The 19,915-nt window shown below is 41.8% G+C and overlaps 1 pseudogene; it reads right to left on the reverse strand.

The window, feature by feature from the left end:
* Positions 1-3,640: 3,640 nt before the first annotated feature.
* Positions 3,641-19,915, reverse strand: part of LOC115194026 (Kv channel-interacting protein 2-like) — a 43,616-nt pseudogene continuing 27,341 nt past the window's right edge.

The raw sequence follows: 19,915 nt of genomic DNA on the forward strand, positions 1-19,915 counted from the left end.
TGGGGAACTAGATTGCCAAAAGTAAAAGTATATTTATATATTGCTATGGACACTACTGTTGGTGTGTGTGTGTGTGTGTGTGTGTGTGAGTGTGAGTGCTACCAGATATGTACATAGCCCTCTCTTATTTTATGTCTTAAATAAAGGCAATATTGAACCATCTCAGTATTTTCAGCCCTTCATAACCCACCACATGATTAGCTGTTTCATTCTCAATGGACAGTTTAGGAATAGGCTGTAGTCACAGCCAGTTTGCCTGGCTTTCACTGTGAATTAAGCAACATGATCACTAAAAACACTTCACACACAAAGATGCATAGCAATGTGATTTGTATTGTCTCTGTACAAAATATACACATCTTACATATGCAATGCAACCAGTTGAGGCTAGCTAACTAACTACACACAGTCAGTAACAACGGGTTAGTAGATATCATTGTTCTATGACACAGTACATGGAGTATAGATGGGTTTCAATGGTGCTCAGTGCATGAAATCACCTACGGCACCTGCAAGCAGACAATCAGAGCCAGATCCCCCCCCCCCCCAAAAAAAAAGAGATTGTGAAAACATATTCAAGTGGATTAAATGTAGATGTACAGTAATCAGAAGTTACAAATATTGGAGTTGGAAGAAGGTGCAGGTTATTACAGGTGTTAACCGATTAATAATACACTCCAGGTAGAAGTTGGCCCAGGGATAGTTTACCAAAATTACAAAATTACATATGAGTTTTCTTACCCTGTAAGCAGTCTATGGACAAGTTGTGGCAGCAATCCATGATTTGGCTTTGTTTCCCTGGAACTGTTTTCAAATTCTAGCATTTTAGCATTTGTGGCACAAACCCAATGCAAGTCAATGGCACCTTTATTAGAATTTTTGCAATTCATGTCCAAATCATCTATAAGTGACTTTAGCCTTGTTTACACCTTGCGCTAACATGTGAGTTTTATGAGTTGATCTATATTATCCAATCACTATCTGACCAAGGTTTGTCACATCTACACATTGTTTTAAAATATGTCTCTTTTCCGTCCAATGTGTCTGCATTGTGACAATATTAGCTGCTGCCTCCCTCTATGCAAATTATTTGACAGATATTCTTTCAAAATATTATGCTTTTGTTTATTTTAAGACATTTAATGATGTCGTAAGTCAATGGTGCAACCTGTCAAGGACTTTAGAGGCTGGTCAAATTATGATTTCAATTATTTGACATTCTGGGTCTGTTTACTCTTGATAGATATCCAGACACGTCTGCCTGACTACCTCCGGAGGGGTTCAGGAAAATCTGATCATAATCAGATCACAATGTGTCTTTTAATCATCTACACCTGGCAAAAAATGTGGGCACAATCAGAATATGGGCAGGATCAGGACAAAGGGGGCATGTTAGCACCATATATAAATAGGGCTTAAGTTGAGCTACACAATCAATATGAGATACTTCAGGTTGATTTGAATTTGCTAATATAAGTACCACTGACTTGCATTGGATTTGTGCCACAAATGCTACAACATCAGCATTTGGAAAAAATAGTGCAATGCCAGGTAAACAAAACCAAAGCACGGATTATTGTCATACCTTGACCATAGACTGCTTACAGGGTAAAGAAATCAAAATTAAATGTTGTAATTTAACCAGAGTCCTAAGATCAGTTATCCTACTCAATCCTAACCTTAAATGAGTATGTGGCTGTAGGAATATCTGACCCTGGACCAGTTGGTTATCTACTCCCAGGGACAGGTAAAAGGGTGTAGAATATGGACGTTATTGCTTATGCCACTGTTGTAGGGCTGAAAGTGATGACGTAATTTAATGAGACACATACGAAGTAGTTGATGGAGACAGGTCATGTTATCTTACAAAAGATAAACATTCTCTTCAGAACCACAAAGGCATTTCAAACAGCCTTTTTTAATCCCCAGTCGAAACTTGAAGTTGGCAAAGAATTGGGAAACTGTACTATTCAGTTGACAAATCACTCTCTTACGCAGTGACAGACACACAACCCAACACCCCTACACGCAAAAGCATTCACATTCTATCCCTTTGCACTCTAATCTCTCTTTATCTCTTTCTCCACTTCCTCCTCTCCTCCCACATTTCACACATGTGCCTATTTACAGCCTGATATAACTGCGGGTGGCTTTAAATACTTCTTCAGTTTGCGTGTCTGACTCTTTGGTAGAAACAGTACTGGTGTCCCTCACACCCAACGACCCACCCGCCCACCTTCATGCACACGCACACGCACACGCACGCACAAACACGCACACACACACTACAACACACACGCCTGACTTTGTGTACGTAGACATGAAACAAGAAGCCTAACTTGGATACTGTATCAGGTAGAATTGTCCTCGACATGTTGCTGCTCTTTCATGGTCGATCTAAACAGAAATGCTTCCAGCTTCAGTTGCATGATCAGTACAATGAAAAATAGGCATAACATGACGTATTACAGTATTTGATAAGCCAGACATTTCCATTTCAACTCCTATTCCCATGCTTCACTGCATCAGTTAGTCACCTGTAAATACAGTAAGGAGTCTACTGGAGCCTAAAGGGTCGAAGTAGCATGTTCATCAATACAGCCCCACCTTAGACTGTCTAGTAGATCTTGACCGCAGGTTTATTGGAAGAGGTACAACAATTTGAATGGATTCCTACCAGAGACAGGAATGACAAGTACGCACACGGATGCGCACACACACACGGAGCGAGGCACCTGTGGATGACTCTAGCAACAGCAGACAGGCAGACAGGCTTTGGAATATTTCTGTATATACGTACAAGTTATTATTAGTGACATCATTATTGCGATATTCAAATCAGTCCCTTATTGAAAACAACTCTGTCTCTGTCTTCTGTTCGCAAGAAGTCTCATCCTTCAGATCCTCAGTCCCTTCAGTTCCATTGTCCCTTTTCCGTAGTGTCCTTTCCTTCTTTTGTCCACTAAGTGGCGGTAGTTACCTTTGTTTTAATGAGAGGTGTCAGGGGTCCAGCTGCTCTGGTAGAAGTTGCCTCTAACCACAGATCTAGGATTAGCCCTGACCCTAACCTTAACCATTAGGCGGGGACATGCAAAACTGACCATTGGTCAGTGAGTATGGGGGACTTTATCCTACATTGAGTCCAGGCAGCATGCTACAGCAGCTTTCTCAGAAACAGGAGTGTTAAAATAATACAATAGTTAACGAAACAGGGGTGTTTTCAACCAGACAAAGCACTCCAAAAGTTGCATATAGACGTAACGAATAGAGCTGACATGATTGACTCCCTATTACACAGGACAGGCAATCATATTTGTTCTACACAACACATTTCTATCTGAACGTTCTGTAACGTTGCTCACTCCTGAACCAGTCCTTGATGTGGGTGTGGATCACCAGCCCCTCTCTTCTCTATGTCTCTAGGACAGATGAAGGGCTGGATAAGAGGAGGCACCCCCTTTTGGCTTGGAGTGAGGGCAGAGAGAAATACACACACACACATGCACACACACACACACGCGCACACATACAAATACACGCGCATGCCAGTGGAGGCTGCTGAGGGGAGGACGGCTCATAATAATGGCCGCTAAGGAGCAAATGTAATGGCATCAAACACATGGAAACCATGTGTTCGATGTATTTGATACCATTCCACTTATTCCGCTACAGCCATCACCACAAGCCATTCCTGCCCAATTAAGGTGCCACCAACCTCCTGTGGTGCACACTCACACACCTCCCCTGTCCTCCAGCCACTTTCCTATGTCAGAGGCTCCTAGATGACGTTGTCGAACAGCTGCATGGACTGCATGATGTTCTCATCCTGAAGAGAGAGGGGGGATAGAGAGTGAAAAGGAGAGAGATAGAAATGTTAAGCATGGAGAGAGAACAGGGATAGCAAGTTTCTAGAGACAGAATTAATCCCTCTTTGTTTCAGCTTTCTTTTTCAAGGGAGTCAGACTCCCTAAGATAGAGACGACAGTAAGGTGAAGCTCAGAGGAGTTGGTTCATCTCTTTTTTTTGTTATTCCTCTCTGACTTTTTTCTCTCTCTTCTCTCTTTCTTTCTCCTTCTTCTCTCTCTCTCTCTCTCTCTTCCTCTCTCTCTTCTCTCTCTCTCTCTCCTCTCTTCTCTCTCTCTCTCTCTACTCTCTCTACTCGTCTCTTCTCTCTCTGCTTCTCCTATCCTCTCTCTCTCTCTCTCTCTATCTCTCTCTCTCTCCTCTCTCTTCCTCTCTCCTTCTCCTCTCTCTCTCTCTTCTCTACTTCTTCCCTCTCTCTCTCTCTCCTCTCTTCTCTCTCTCTCTCTCCTCTCTCTCTCTCTCTCTCTCTCTCTTCCTCGCTTCTCTCTCTCTCTCTCTCTCCTCTCTCCTCTCTCTCTCTCATCTCTCTCCTCTCTCTCTCTCTCTCTCTCTCTCTTCTCTTCTCTCTCTCTCTCTCTCTCCTCCTCTCTCTCTCTCTCTCTCTCTCCCTCTCTTCCCTCTTCTCCCTCTCCCCTCTCTCCCTCTCTCCCTCTCTCCCTCTCTCCCTATCTCCCTCTCTCCCTCTCTCCCTCTCTCCCTCTCTCCCTCTCTCTCCCCCTCTGTCTATCAGAATTTATTTAAAGTGCATTTTAAATGGCTCACAACCCAGAACAATGTTTGAAAATGGGTGAAAAGTAGAAACGGTCCTAAACCAAACCTTGGGGAATGCCCTAATTAACCTTAGTGAGATCTAAGGACTCAGTGGTCAGTTACACAAATGGAACCTGCCTTACAAACAACAACTTTCACACACCACACACACAACCTACCTTTTGGCATGACTCGATGAACTCATCAATAGTGACCACCCCATCATTATTACGATCCATTTTCTAGAAGGGAGAAAGGGGAGGAAAAAGGGGACAAACGTCGTTCAGTGCCCCTGGAGCAGTTTGGGGATTGAGTACCTTGCTCAAGGGCTTGCTCTAAAGTATTGGGTTTGATGAACAGAAATTGAATGTTGACCTGGAAAAAACTCTCCACGTGTTCTCTGGGTGCCTCGTCCTGCATACAGGGGTATGTGTACTTCCCATCATGTCATAGATAGACTTCATTATATCCATCATCTCCTACAGAGAGACAGAAAGAGAAAGAGAGACAGAAAGAGAAGAGAGAGAGAGAGAGAGAGAGAGAGAGAGAGAGAGAGAGAGAGTGAGATGAGGAGCTGAAGAGATGAGATCGAGAGAGATGAGAGAGAGACTGAGAGAGAGAGGAGAGATGCGATGAGAGAGAGAGAGAGAGAGAGATGACACAGGGTATACCCAGATCGCATTTGGTTCCTTGGAGAGTTAGGGGAATGTATGTTTTTTGGTTTCACTTTTGTTGTGGGAACGAACGCGATAATGTTTTCCTGATGTGTAAACTGAACGTTTTCTAAACTTTCTGAGAACAGGCAATGACCGTTGTTTTGCAAGGATGTTCTGAGAACATTTTACTCTGGTTCCCAGGTTTTTTCCTGGGCGGATTTATTAACGCTTCTGAGAACGGAAATTATAGGTTATTTTTTTGTTTTATTCATAACTTCCTTAAAAATTTCAAAAATACTTTTAATAATGCTGTTAGCTCATTTTGAGTTAACTCTAAGCACAGATAAGACCCCTGGCAATGATTTTCTTCAGCATTAATCAGTGCAATACCTTTATTTTTTGACATGGAATCAGTGGGATTTGAATCTATTATCTTCTGCTTCTCTGTCCATGGAATTAGTTCCACTGCACCACCAGGATTGTAGCTAGCATGCCATGATTTTTTATGCATACAAAGCTGTTTATTTTAGTCTATTCAAACCAGACACCCATTTCAAAGGAACGCCCTGACACACCTTAACAAGACAGGAGGCTACCAGAGCGTTTTGTTGATGCTGAGAATGTAATGTATCTGTTTTTAAACAACCATTCTCCGACGTTCTCTGAATGTTACTCAAGTTTTCTTGTGGTTTTTATGGAAAGTTTTCTTCATGTTCTGAGAATGTAATGTATGTTGTTAAATAACATCCTTAGAATATTCTCTGAATGTTACGAAAGGTTTCTTGTGTTTTTATAAAACGCTTTCTTAGCGTTCTCGGGGCAATTTAAGAACATGACTTTAAACAGAACCATTCGAAAACCTGTAGGAAACGTTAGGCTGAAGTACTGAAATTGCCACATCAGAATGTTGTTTCTTAATGTTATCTGTACTATTTGAGAACGTTCCCAATACCAAACCAGTTGGAGAAGATTCCCAGAACAAAATGTAAATTAAATGTAATCATGTTTGAACTTTTAGGAATTGTCCTGTTAAAGTAATGAAATACCAAGAAAATAATGTGTTTTTTGTGAAGTTCCTTAAATGTGCTGAGAATGTTCCAAATCAAAGCAACTATCCTGCACCATTCCCAGAAGTTGTGGGAAGGTGTATGCAAAATAACCACAGGACAACCACACTCTCACCAAGCTCTAAAAACACTAGGTTCTCAGAACATTATGTGGAAGCTGGGTAATGTCACAGCACAAGATCAGTCAATCACTCTCCAATCTGAGATTGAGGGTCAACTTGAGAACTGTCAACTTTAGAATAGACTTTAGATTTATAAGATGGATAGACAGCTCAGAACTTAGAAGAGGAGACTCAGATTTCAGAATGGAGAGGTACAGTCTACACACCCTTTGCACAATCTTCACATTTTACTGCCTTAAAATTTCTACGGATCTACACAACATACACAACATTTTTTAAGTAAAAGTTAATTATAGAACATTTATGAAAATAATTAAAAAGAAGAAATGGAAGATGTCTTGACACCCCAGAGTTACTACTTGGTGGAAGCACCATTTGAATAAGATTCTATTAACTTGGTACAACTCTCTTAACATGTAGACATTGTTTTTGTCAAAATAACTTTGGTTGGGAATCATTGATGAACAGCAATATTTAAACGTTGTCTCTGATTTTCATGGATATTTAAGTCTGGGCTGAGACCGGACCACTCAGGAACACTCAGCACCTCTTGGAAAGCTATTCTGGTGTGTCATTTTTGAAACGTTTTTTAATTGTCCTGCTGAAAAATACAATTCTATCCCAGGGTTAAGTTTCCAGAAGAATGAGACGTTTTTTCCTCTAACTTTATAGCTGGGCTTTGCTCCATTCATTTTTTTTATTTCGATCCTGACAAACTCCCCAGTCCCTGCCAGTGACAAGCACACCCATAATATGATGCTGCCACCACAATACTTGAAAATGCCGAGGATTTACCTAAACCATTTATGCCAAAAAGTGTATTTCTTTGCCGTGTTGTCTTGCAGTATTACTTAATGGCCTTGTGGCAAACAGAATGGATGATTTGGAGCAGATTTTTTAAAACATAAGCTTCATTCTTTTCAAGCTGTCATACAGGCCAGTAATGTTGTTGATACTCTGTATTTTCAAGTACATTTTAGTCATTTAGCAGACACTTTTATCCAGAGCAACTTACAGTAGTGAGTGCATACATTTCATAAACATTTTTATTCCGTACTGGTCCCCCGTGGGAATCAAACCGACAACCCTGCCGTTGCAAACACCATGCTCTACCAACTGAGCCACAATGGACCATCTATTGTATATGTGTGTGTGCATCTGTGTTTGTGTGCAGCCGTGTGTGTTACCTCTTTGGTGATGCAGCCGTCTTTGTTCAGGTCGTACAGGTTGAAGGCCCAGTTTAGCCGGTCGTTTATCGTTCCTCTCAGAATGATAGACAGACCAAACACAAAGTCCTGAGAAAAAAGAGTGAAAGACAAAGATATTGAGAGGGAGAGAAAGAGAGCGAAAGAGAGATTTAACATTTTTGTAAACATTCTTCACCACCCATCATACTCACCAGCATTCAACACTTACACACCTTTTTATCACCACTACAAGCACATTTGGTTCCTTGGAAGTTGTGGGAACATACGTTTTTGGTTTCACATTGGTTGTGGGAATGAAGCCATACGCTTCCTGACCGATAAAACTGAACATATTTAATCGTTCTGAGAACAGAAGTAAAATGTTTTGCCCATCCCTGGGCTATAGCATCAGCAAAGAAGATGATGATGTAGCTCACTGCAATACACTATTTTCCCCCAGTGTGTCCATCAACAATGTTTCGACCCTTAGGTCGCACGTGTACGTGTATGTGTGTGTATGTGTTGAGAGGAGAAGAAAGGCATTTATTCTATTTGTATACATATTCAGCTGCAGCTGCATATACAGTATACAGACAGAGATAGTTTTTCCTCACTCCCTTAGGAAGTAGACAATAGTAAAAAAGAATCTTACCTCAAAACTAACCGATCCATTCTTGTTAGTGTCAAAGGCCTCAAACAAGAAATGTGCATACGCACCCGAATCTGAACGGACAGAGACGTATAGAATACATAATTGAAATGTGTCTGAGACAACAATACACAAAAAATTCCAAGTGGGTAAATATATTTAGAACACAACCTGATCAAATAAGTTCTTAGTACATAAATGTAATTTCAGACAACACACTTTTATTCTGTAACAAGTAGTTAGATATATCTTCAACCTAAATGTAATTTCAAACATGGCCTTGTACTGTAAGTGCCCTACTGTAAGCAATACAGACATAATGGTAAAATAAAATGGGGCATCACATCAATAGAAATATCACTGGTCTTAAATGTTGTTACTCTTGTTAAATGTTTCAGTTACTTTGGGGAGAAACAGATCTTTAATATACTTGGTTTGGGTTATAGGTCAGGGGTCAAAGGTTTAACGGTCATTGACTCACCTCCCTGGGGGAAGAATGTGGAGTAGATGGTTTTAAAGGTCTCCTCATTCACCACTCCACTCGGACACTCCTGCCAACAACAGCACAGAAAGAACAGGATCAGTCAGAAGGCAAGTCTTCTGCCATCCATATACTTTTACTATTATACGTTCTTGAAAGAGGGAGAAATGTTTGCAGTTTTAAAGCTAATTTCATGTAATTCTACACATTTTGTCATGACTTATGACAGGTTAATATATCTGAGTGAGAGTGACCAACAAAATCAATGGGAGCCCCCTGGAGGTCAAATCAAATCAAATTTTATTGGTCGCATACACATATTTAGCAGATGTTAGTGCGGTGTAATGAAATGCTTGTGTTCCTAGTTCCAACAGTGCAATAATATCAAACAATACACAACAATACACACAAATCTAAAGGTAAAAGAATGGAATTAAGAAATATAGAAATATTACAACAAGCAATGTAGGAGTCCGGAGTATATATCTGTCTGTATATATATATATATATATTGACTGTGTTGTCCTTGTCACAACTTGGAAGTGTGCTTGGGGTCATTTTTCATTTGGAAGACCCATTTGCGACCAAGCTTTAACTTCCTGACTGATGTCTTGAGATGTTGCTTCAATATATCAACATCATTTTCCTGCCTCATGATGCCATCTATTTTGTGAAGTGCACCAGTCCCTCATGCAGCAAAGCACGCCCACAACATGATGCTGCCACCCCGTGCTTCACGGTTGGGATGGTGTTCTTCGGCTTGCAAGCGTCCCCCTTTTACCTCCAAACACAACGATGGTCATTATGGCCAAACAGTTCTATTTTTGTTTCATTAGACCAGAGGACATTTCTCCAAAAAGTACGATCTTTGTTCCCTTGTGCAGTTGCAAACCGTATTCTGGCTTTTTTATGGCGGTTTTGGAGCAGTGGCTTCTTCCTGGCTGAGCGGCTTTTCAGGTTACGTTGATATAGGACTCGTTTTACTGCGGATATAGATACTTTTGTACCTGTTTCCTCCAGCATCTTCACAAGGTCCTTTGCTGTTGTTCTGGGATTGATTTGCACTTTTCGTACAAAAGTACGTTCATCTCTAGGAGACAGAACGCGTCTCCTTCCTGAGCGGTATGACGGCTGCGTGGTCCCATGGTGTTTATACATGCGTACTATTGTTTTTACAGATACATGTGGTACCTTCAGGCATTTGGAAATTGCTCCCAAGGATGAACCAGACTTGTGGAGGTCTAAAAAAAAAATCTGAGGTCTTGGCTGATTTCTTTTGATTTTCCCATGATGTCAAGCAAAGAGGAACTGAGTTTAAAGGTCGGCCTTGAAATACGTCCACAGGTACACCTCATCAGAAGCTTCTAAAGCCATGACATAATTTTCTGGAATTTTCCAAGCTGTTTAAAGGCACAGTCAACTTGGTGTATGTAAACTTCTGACCCACTGGAATCGTGATACAGTGAATTATAAGTGAAATAATCTGTCTGTATAAACAACTCTTGAAAAAATGACTTGTGTCATGCACAAAGTAGATGTCCTAACCGACTTGCCAAAACTATAGTTTGTTAACAAGAAATTTGTGGCGTGGTTGATTAACAAGAAATTTGTGGAGTGGTTGAAAAACAAGTTTTAATGACTCCAACCTAAGTGTATGTACATTTCCGACTTCAACTGTAGATATACAGTAAAAATCCAAGATGGCGTAGCAGTCAGGCGTCTTTGTCTCCGTTTTGTCGTGTCCCGTGTATATATCTTTTTATATCTTTCTTCTTTGCAAATATTTAAAAAATATTTTTCTTAACCTCAACTTCAACATACTCTCCTGCAACCTGCCTCACCCAATGTGGTATGGATCTGCTATTTTCTTTACTTTAGAACCGGAACCCCCAACAGAAGCTAGCCAGCTAACTAGCTAAATAGCTACTAGCTATTAGTCAGCTAGCCACTGCTAGCGGTCATCAGCTAACCTTTAGCCCGGACAACTCCTGCCAGTCTGCACAGCGTGATTCAACCCAGAGCATATCGGACTTCTTCTTCTCCATATCTCTGGATTCCTACGGCAATCTCTGAACCTTTTCCCTGGATCATCGCAGCTAGCTAGCTGCTATTCGAGTGGCTACTCCTGGCTAACGTCTCTGTCCCGAAGCAAGCACAAATTAGCCTGGAGCTAGCCTATGCTAGGCCCATCTCCCGGCTAGCTGAAGAGGTCCATCAGCCACTCCATGGGCTACAAAATCTATTTTGCCAATTGGCCTGGACCACTTTTACTGCCGATACAGAACCCCGCCGATTCACCACGACTAGACTACCGAAGTAATCCGCCCGAAGGGGTTTTTCAACAGGCTCCTCCGTCACAACGTCCCCTGAATGCCCATCTGCTATTCTGCTAGCCGCGGCCCGCTAGCTGTCTAGAGCATATCAGACTGTTAGCTGAAGAGGTCCATCAGCCAATTTCTTGGGCTCCTATACCTATTTTGCCAATTGGCCTGGACCCTTTTACTACACTGAACCCCGCTGATCCATCATGACTGGTCTGCCGACATAACCGGACAAGGGGGCTACAACAGAATTCTTCCGTCGCGACGTCCCTCTAAAGCCCTTTTGCTAGCTTGCTTGCCCCGGCCCGCTAGCTGTCTGAATAGCTGGGTCTCCAGCCCGCCTAGCTACTCACTGGACCTCTATGATCACTCGGCTACACATGCCTCTCCCTAATGTCAATATGCCTTGTCCATTGCTGTTTTGGTTAGTGATTATTGTCTTATTTCACTGTAGAGCCTCCAGCCCTGCTCAATATGCCTTAGCTAACCCTTTTGTTCCACCTCCCACACATGAGGTGACCTCACCTGGTTTAAACGGTGTCTCGAGAGACAATAATTCTCTCATCGTCACTCTATGCCTAGGTTGACCTCCACCGTATTCACATCCTACCATACATTGGCTTGTACATTATGTCCAGACCTCTGGCAGTCTCTATGGGGGTGCCACAGGTTTCAATTCTCAGGCGACTCTTTTCTCTGTATACATCAATGATGTCGCTCTTGCTGCTTGTGATTCTCTGATCCACCTCTACACAGACGACATCATTATGTATACTTCTGGCCCTTCTTTGGACATTGTGTTAACAACCCTCCAGACAAGCTTCAATGCCATACAACTCTCCTTCCGTGGCTTCCAACTGCTCTTAAATACAAGTAAAACTAAATGCTCTTAAATACAAGTAAAACTAGATCGCTGCCTGCACCTGCCCGCCCGTCCAGCATCACTACTCTGGATGGTTCTGACTTAGAATATGTGGACAACTACAAATAACTAGGTGTCTGGTTAGACTGTAAACTCTCCTTCCAGACTCACATTAAGCATCTCCAATCCAAAATTACATTTAGAATCGGCTTCCTATTTCACAACAAAGCATCCTTCACTGATGCTGCCAAACATACCCTCGTAAAACTGACTATCCTGCCGATCCTTGACTTCGGTGATGTCATTTACAAAATAGCCTCCAACACTCTACTCAGCAAATTGGATGCAGTCTATCACAGTGCCATCCATTTTGTAACCGAAGCCCCATATACTACCCACCACTGCGACCTGTATGCTCTCATTAGCTGATCCTTGCTTCATATTCGTTGACAAACCCATTGCCTCCAGGCCATCTATAAGTCTTTGCTAGGTAAAGCCCTGCCTTATCTCAGCTCACTGGTCACCATAACAGCACCCACCCGTAGCACACGCTCCAGAAGGTATATTTAATTGCCTTACCTCCCTTATCTTACCTCATTTGCATATTGTGTTATTGACTGTATGTTTGTTTATTCCATGTGAAACTCTGTGTTGTTGTTTGTGTTGCACTGCTTTGCTTTATCTTGACCAGGTTGCAGTTGTAAATGAGAACTTGTTCTCAACTAGCCTACCTGGTTAAATAAAGGTGAAATTGTAATTTTTTTGAGTCAATTGGAGGTGTACCTACCTTCAAACTCAGTGCCTCTTTGCTTAATATCATGGGAAAATCAAAAGAAATCAGCCAAGACTTCAGAAAAAAAATTGTAGACCTCTACAAGTCTGGTTCATCATTGGGAGCAATTTTCAAACACCTGAAGGTACCATGTTCATCTTTACAAACATTAGTACGCAAGTATAAACATCATGGGACCACACAGCCATCATATGGCTCAGGAAGGAGACGCGTTCTGTCTCCTAGAGATGAACATACTTTGGTGCAAAAAGTGCAAATCAATCCCAGAACAACAGCAAAGGACCTTGTGAAGATGCTGCAGGAAACAGGTACAAAAGTATCTATATCCACAGTAAAACGAGTCCTATATCAACATGACCTGAAAGGCCGCTCAGCAAGGAAAAAGCCAGTCCCCCGAAACCGGCATGAAAAAGCCTGACTGCGGTTTGCAACTGCACATGGGGACAAAGATCGTACTTTTTGAAGAAATGTCCTTGTGTTGGTGATAAAACCTAAAAGCTAACATTCTATAGACAAGATGTGGTGTGTGTGACTCGAGATAGAGAGAGCCTGGAAGAGTTGAGAACAATGCCTCTTCTTCCTGGCATCTGGGAAACTAAGTAAAATACCACCCTGTGTAGATAACCAAGGTGGCTTATGGGAAGGTTAGAAGTGACGGACTAAGCAATCTTGGTATCAGCTATATAAAAACTGTGCATCGTCTGTAAAGGCTAGACTCCCAGCCTAACGGTCAGTCAAGACTGATGGGCTGATGGTCTCATTATTGATATAATTAATCGATATTAAATAAAGAGGATTGTTTGAAGAAATGACCTAGACAAAGTCTCTCTCAGTACTGAATTTCAATAACACCGCTCAGCAAGGAAGAAGCCACTACTCCAAAACTGCCATAAAAAAGCTTGGCTACAGTGTGCAACTGCCCATGGGGACAAAGATCGTACTTTTTGGAGAAATGTCCTCTGGTCTGATGAAACAAAAATAGAACTGTTTGGCCATAATGACCATTGTTATGTTCGGATGATAAAGGGGGAGGCTTGCAAGCTGAAGAACACCATCCCAACTGTGAAGCATGGGGGTGGCAGCATCATGTTGTTGGGATGCTTGGGGGACTGGTGCACTTCACAAAATAGATGGCATCATGAGGCTGGAAAATTATGTGGATATATTGAAGCAACATCTCAAGACATCAGTCAGGAAGTTAAAGCTTGGTCGCAAATGGGTCTTTCAAATGGACAATGACCCCAAGCACACTTCCAAGTTGTGGCAAAATGGCTTAAGGACAACAAAGTCAAGGTATTGGATTGGCCATCACAAAGCCCTGACCTCAATCCTATAGAACATTTGTGGGCAGAACTGAAAAGGCGTGTGTGAACAAGGAGGCCTACAAACCTGACTCAGTTAGACCAGCTCTGTCAGGAGGAGTGGGCCAAAATTCATCCAACTTATTGTGGGAAGCTTGTGGAAGACTACCCGAAACGTTTAACTCAAGTTAAACAATTTAAAGGCAATGCTACCAAATACTAATTGAGTGTATGTAAACTTCTGACCCACTGGGAATGTGATGAAATAATTAAAAGCTGAAATAAATCACTCTCTCTACTATTATTCTGATATTTCACATTTTTAAAATAAAGTGGGGATCCTAACTGACCTAAGACAGAGCATTTTTAGTAGGATTAAATGTCAGGAATTGTGAAAAACTGAGTTTAAATGTAGTTGGCTAAGGTGTATGTAAACTTCCGACTTCAACTGTATATATATATAAACATACATACATATGTGTGTGATGGGATGTATAGACATTATGAATAGTATGTAGATAGAATATGTAGTATATCTGTAGAATACGTAGGATAGAATAGCAATAGTTGAATAGGATGGCCTTGACAAGAATACAGTATTATACATATGAAATAAGTAAAAGAGTATGTAAACATTATTAAAGTGACTGGTGTTCCATTTTTAAAGTGACCAGTGAGTCCATGTCTATGTACATAGGGCAGCAGCCTCCAAGGTACAGGGTTGAGTAACCGAAGGTGATAGCCGGCTAGTGACAGTGACTAAGTTCATGGCAGGGTTCTGGGTGGAGGCTGGCTAGGGATGGCTATTTAACAGTATGATGGCCTTGAGATAGAATCTGTTTTTCAGTCTCTCGGTCTCAGCTTTGATGCACCTGTACTGACCTCGCCTTCTGGATGATAGCTGGGTGAACAGGCCATGGCTCAAGTGGCTGAGTTCCTTGATTATGTTTTCGGCCTTCCTGTGAAATCGGGAGCTGTAGATGTCCTGGAGGGCAGGCAGCGTGCCCTCAGTGATGCGTTGGACAGACCGCACCACCCTCTGGAGAGCCCTGCAGTTGCAGACGGTGCTGTTGCCGTACCAGGCGGTGATACAGCCAGACAGGATGCTCTCAATGGTGCATCTGTAAATGTTTGTTAGGGTCTTAGGGGCAAACCAACTTTCTTCAGCCTCCTAAGGTTGAACAAGATGCTGTAGCACCTTCTTCATCACACTGTCTGTGTGGGTGAACCATTCCAGTTTGTCAGTGATGTGTATGCCGAGGAACCTGAAGCTTTACACATTCTCCACTGCGGCCCCGTCAATGTGGATGGGGGCGTGCTTCCTCTTCCTATTTTTCCTGGCACCACTCTGCCAGGGCCCTCAGCTCCTCCCTGTAGGCTGTCTAGTCATTGTTGGTAATCCGGCCTACCACTGTTGTGTCATCTGTAAACTTGATGATTGAGTTGGAGGAGTGCATGGCCACGCAGTCATAGGTGAACAGGCAGTACAGGAGGGGGCTGAGCACTCACCCTTGTGGGGCCCCTGTGTTTAGGATCAGCCTAGTGGAGGTGTTATTTCCTACCTTCACCACCTGGGGATGGCCCATCAGGAAGTCCAGGACCCAGTTGCACAGGGCTGAGTTCAGACCCAGGGAACCGAGCTCAATGATGAGCCTGGAGGGTACTATGTTGTTGAGGTCTGAGATGTATGAACAGTGTTCTTACGTAGCTATTCCTCTTGTCCAGATGAGATAGTGCAGTGTGCAATGCAATGTCGATTGCATCATCCGTGGATCTATTGGGGCGGTATGCAAATTGCAGTGGGTCTCGGGTGCCGGGTAAGATGGAGGTAAAATGATCCTTAACTAGTCTCTCAAAGCACTTCATGATGACAGAAGTGAGTAATACAGGGTGATAGTCATTTAGTTCAGTTACCTTTGCTTTCTTGGGTACAGGAACAACGGTGTACATCTTGAAGCAAGTGTGGACAGAAGACTGGGATATGGAGAGATTGAATATGCCTGTAAATACTCCAGCCAGCTGGTCTGCACATGCTCTGAGGATGTGGCTAGGGTGCCATCTGGGCTGGCAGCCCTGCAAGGGTTAACACGCTTAAATTTCTTACTCAAGAGAAGGAGAGCCCACAGGCTCGTGTTGGTGGTGCTGTGTTATCCTCAAAGTTGGCAAAGACGTCAGTGTTTGCGATGTGACTAGTTTTCCCTTTGTAATCCGTGATTGTCTGGAGTCCCTGCCACAAAGGTCCTGCTTGTTAGCCGTTGAATTGCGACTCCACTTTGTCACTGTACTGACATTTTGCCTGTTTGATTGCCTTACGGGGGGCATAATTGTACTGTTTATATTAAACCATATTCCAAGTCACCTTGCCATGGTTAAATGCAATGATTCACGCTTTCAGTTTGGCGCAAATGCTGCCATCTGTCTACGGTTTTTGCTTTGGATAGGTTTTATTCGGCCATGATTACTACAAGTTTACATAGCTGGCTAGACTAATTTACCAATCTAAACCATTTTAATTGACATGGGCTAATTGAGTGACTGTCAGCGAGTGACATATGTGACTCGATTCAGGAAACTAGGCGTATGTCACATGTCACTACTTCACAGGAGAGGCATTTGAACATAGGGATTAATTTTTTTATCAAAATGCATCTTTTGGCAGAAATGCTTTCTAGAACATGTTAACTTTCATGTGCCTTAATAACAAATGTGTATTCCATCTGTAAATACAAATAAAATTGTTAAATTACGAGCCTAGTTGCTTTAGCCATGGAAAAAAGTTAGGAACCTTCCCGCTAGTCATGATTGGCTGAGATAATGGACGGGCTGGACATGCCGAGAGATGAGTTCGGATTGATCTGCCATGTAGCATGCTTCTGTCTATAACATGAGCTGCTCAGTATGTGTAGGTAATCCTTTCTAATGCAGCTTTTTTAAAAGATATCACAAAGAAATCAGTGGAATTTCCAGTGGAATTAGAGTATGATAACTAAGGAGATGGAGAAAATTCTGGCGTTTGATTGCAAATATGCAGAGGGAGTATAAAACACCTGCCTCCGGACTACATTTTCAAACTAAGGGAAACCATGGCATCCATGACAGAGAAGGAGAATCATTGTGTGTGTAAGAGAGTCTAGCTAGCTACATTTTCAGATATTATACATTTCTAATTCAGTCATGAAGTCATTTTCATTGCAAGTTAAAGTGTACCGGTAGCTAGCTAATGTTAGCTAGTTGGCTCACTAGCTAATGTTACATGTATGATCTGTGTAGTAATATTATTTGTATCTCAAAGCCATTTTCAGTGCTAGTTATAGCCTAATGTTAGCTAGCAAGCTAACATTGAACCTAGTTGGTTAGCTACTTACAGATTTATGCAGGGTAGTAATGTTATGAGTTGGGATAATGGTTCATTGTTTAGCTAGGTAGCTAGCTACATGTCTTAACAAAAAACTCTGTTATGCAAGTAACTATTTCACTGCACCGTTTACACCTTCTGTATCCTGTGCATGTGACAAATAAAGATTTGATTTGATATAGTGTGTGTTTACGAGAGACAGTAATGTGAAGAACAGCATAACCTACACCAAAGTCAAATTAGGATATAATGTTAGGCCAACGAGATAATGTCCAAGTTATAAAATTCTCCAGTAGAATGCCCTGCTTTTATTTCATCACACTCACAACTGTAAGCTATTTTCTGTAATTAGTATGCCATTAACTTGTAATTAATTTTCCTTTAATAGCGAATACAAATTGTCTAAAGTTAAGATGTTGTCAGCTATATGATATGGTCATTGAACTGGCTAGCCAGCTAACTTAATGTTAGCTAGCTAGCTAACAAGCTAGACATGAACCAAAACATTGTTTAGAAAGTTGCTTTTAGTTGCTGGTTTGCTAGATTGACATGTGCTAATTTCATTTGGGTTAATTGGTGTTAAAATACACCAGTTATGTTATTTTGGACCACCAGTTTGCTGATGTCATGCAACCTGTAGTTTTTGTATTTATACTTTTTCATAATGACAACGAAAAGGTTGATGTGAGACAACAATAGAATGCTCATGATGTCACTGCCACAACTGTCTACAGACATGTCGATAGACGTAGTATAAACCAGCCTTTAGTCTTGAAATCTTTGGTTGTTTAGTACACTACCGTACTCACTCTATTTAGCACATGGTCTCACATGTGAATCCTTAAAGAGATGGGTGGGGCTAAGGCTTAAGAGGGTGTGATCAATGCTGAATGGGTGTAGACAAAAAAGAACAAAACCAGTAGGTGTACCAAAACATTCATTAGGCCATTTTCTCAAAAGTGTGGTTACAAGTTGATCAACTTTCAAAGCAGAATTACTTTCCCATTGTTCCTCGACTGTAGTGTATGATATATAATTTTATATCTCTGAGTTTCTACTTTTATCCAATGTAAAAAACATAATTTCAAATTTTGCTACATAAGACCGAATCAAGCCGGTCAGTCACATATACTGTAACAATAAGATAACTGATATAACCAAGTTCAGAATTGCACCTTCTGTATTCTACTAATCTAAAGCTGAACAGTAAGTTGAGATCCCGACTGAATTAAAAAATATATATATTTTACAGCGTGACTCGACTGATTGACAGAGGTACAATTTTCCCAACCCTCAGCCCCAGGTCTCTAGCCTTCCCATATCCCCATCCCCTCTCTTCCCCGCATCCCCAAACTCACGTTCTTGAAGCCCCTGTAGAGAACTTGTAGTTCCTTCTTGTTGAACTTGGTCTGCTCCTGTAGTTTGTCCAGCCCCTCTGGTCGATGGCACACAGTGGACAACTCAAAGTCATCCTCTACGCTGTCTGTGGGATAGAGAGGACTGTTAGATATACCTATAGGTCAGTGGAGGCTGGTGGGAGGAGCTATAGGAGGACAGGTTCATTGTATTGGCTGGAGTGGAATCAGTGGAACGGAGTCAAATGTGGTTTCCATATGTTTGATGTGTTTCATAACGTTCCATTAATTCCATTCCAGCCATTACAACGAGCCATACACTTATTGCTCCCCCCATCAGCATCCACTGCTATAGGCTACTCCTACAGGTTCCTGGCTGGCACACCTTTTAATTGGTACTAGTAATAATAATGGTAAACACACAGCCAACTAAATAAATGTTAATTATGAACTGTTGAAATATCATTACATTACTGTTAGCAGATATTAGCTTTACTAAAACATACCGTTAGATGAGAAATTGCTACATTTACATTGTATTACAATTCTCCAAAACTGAAGTGCACAAAGAAAGACAGGTAGTCATCAAGTCATCAATAGAAAACAAAAACATATCAACATCACCCCGTGAGATTCATGAATGTCTATGGAGAAGTTCATTTAGTAACCCGATGTGCTCATTGACGATAACTTTCAGTGAAAGTAGTAGTAAACCATCGAAACATCAGTGAAACGACAAAAGTCCTCAGATCTTCAGGCAATATGACACTCCATCCCTCCCTCCCTCCCCATCCGTTTCCCTCTCCACTCATCCCTCTCTTCCTCTATTCCAACCTTATTACACACACAGTCAGCTGAAGACAACCATGCCTCACTCCTCCTCTCCTCTTATCCCAAGATGCAAAGCAGGGCTGACTGTCTGTCCGCATCTCACTTCTCACCTCTACACATACATCAGTCACACACCATACCAGACAAAAATACTGTAAAATACCTCCAGAACACACAGTTCAATAATACTGAGATATATCCAGATATATTGTATATAGTGTGTGTGTGAGAGAGAAAGAGAGAGAGAGCGAGAGAGAGAGAGAGAAGGTGTGTGTGTATGTGTCTGCGTCTGTGTCTGTGTGTAAGCATGCACATGTGTGT

This window comes from Salmo trutta, chromosome 5 (genome assembly GCF_901001165.1).
Source record: "Salmo trutta chromosome 5, fSalTru1.1, whole genome shotgun sequence".
Classification (NCBI taxonomy): Eukaryota; Metazoa; Chordata; class Actinopteri; order Salmoniformes; family Salmonidae; genus Salmo; species Salmo trutta.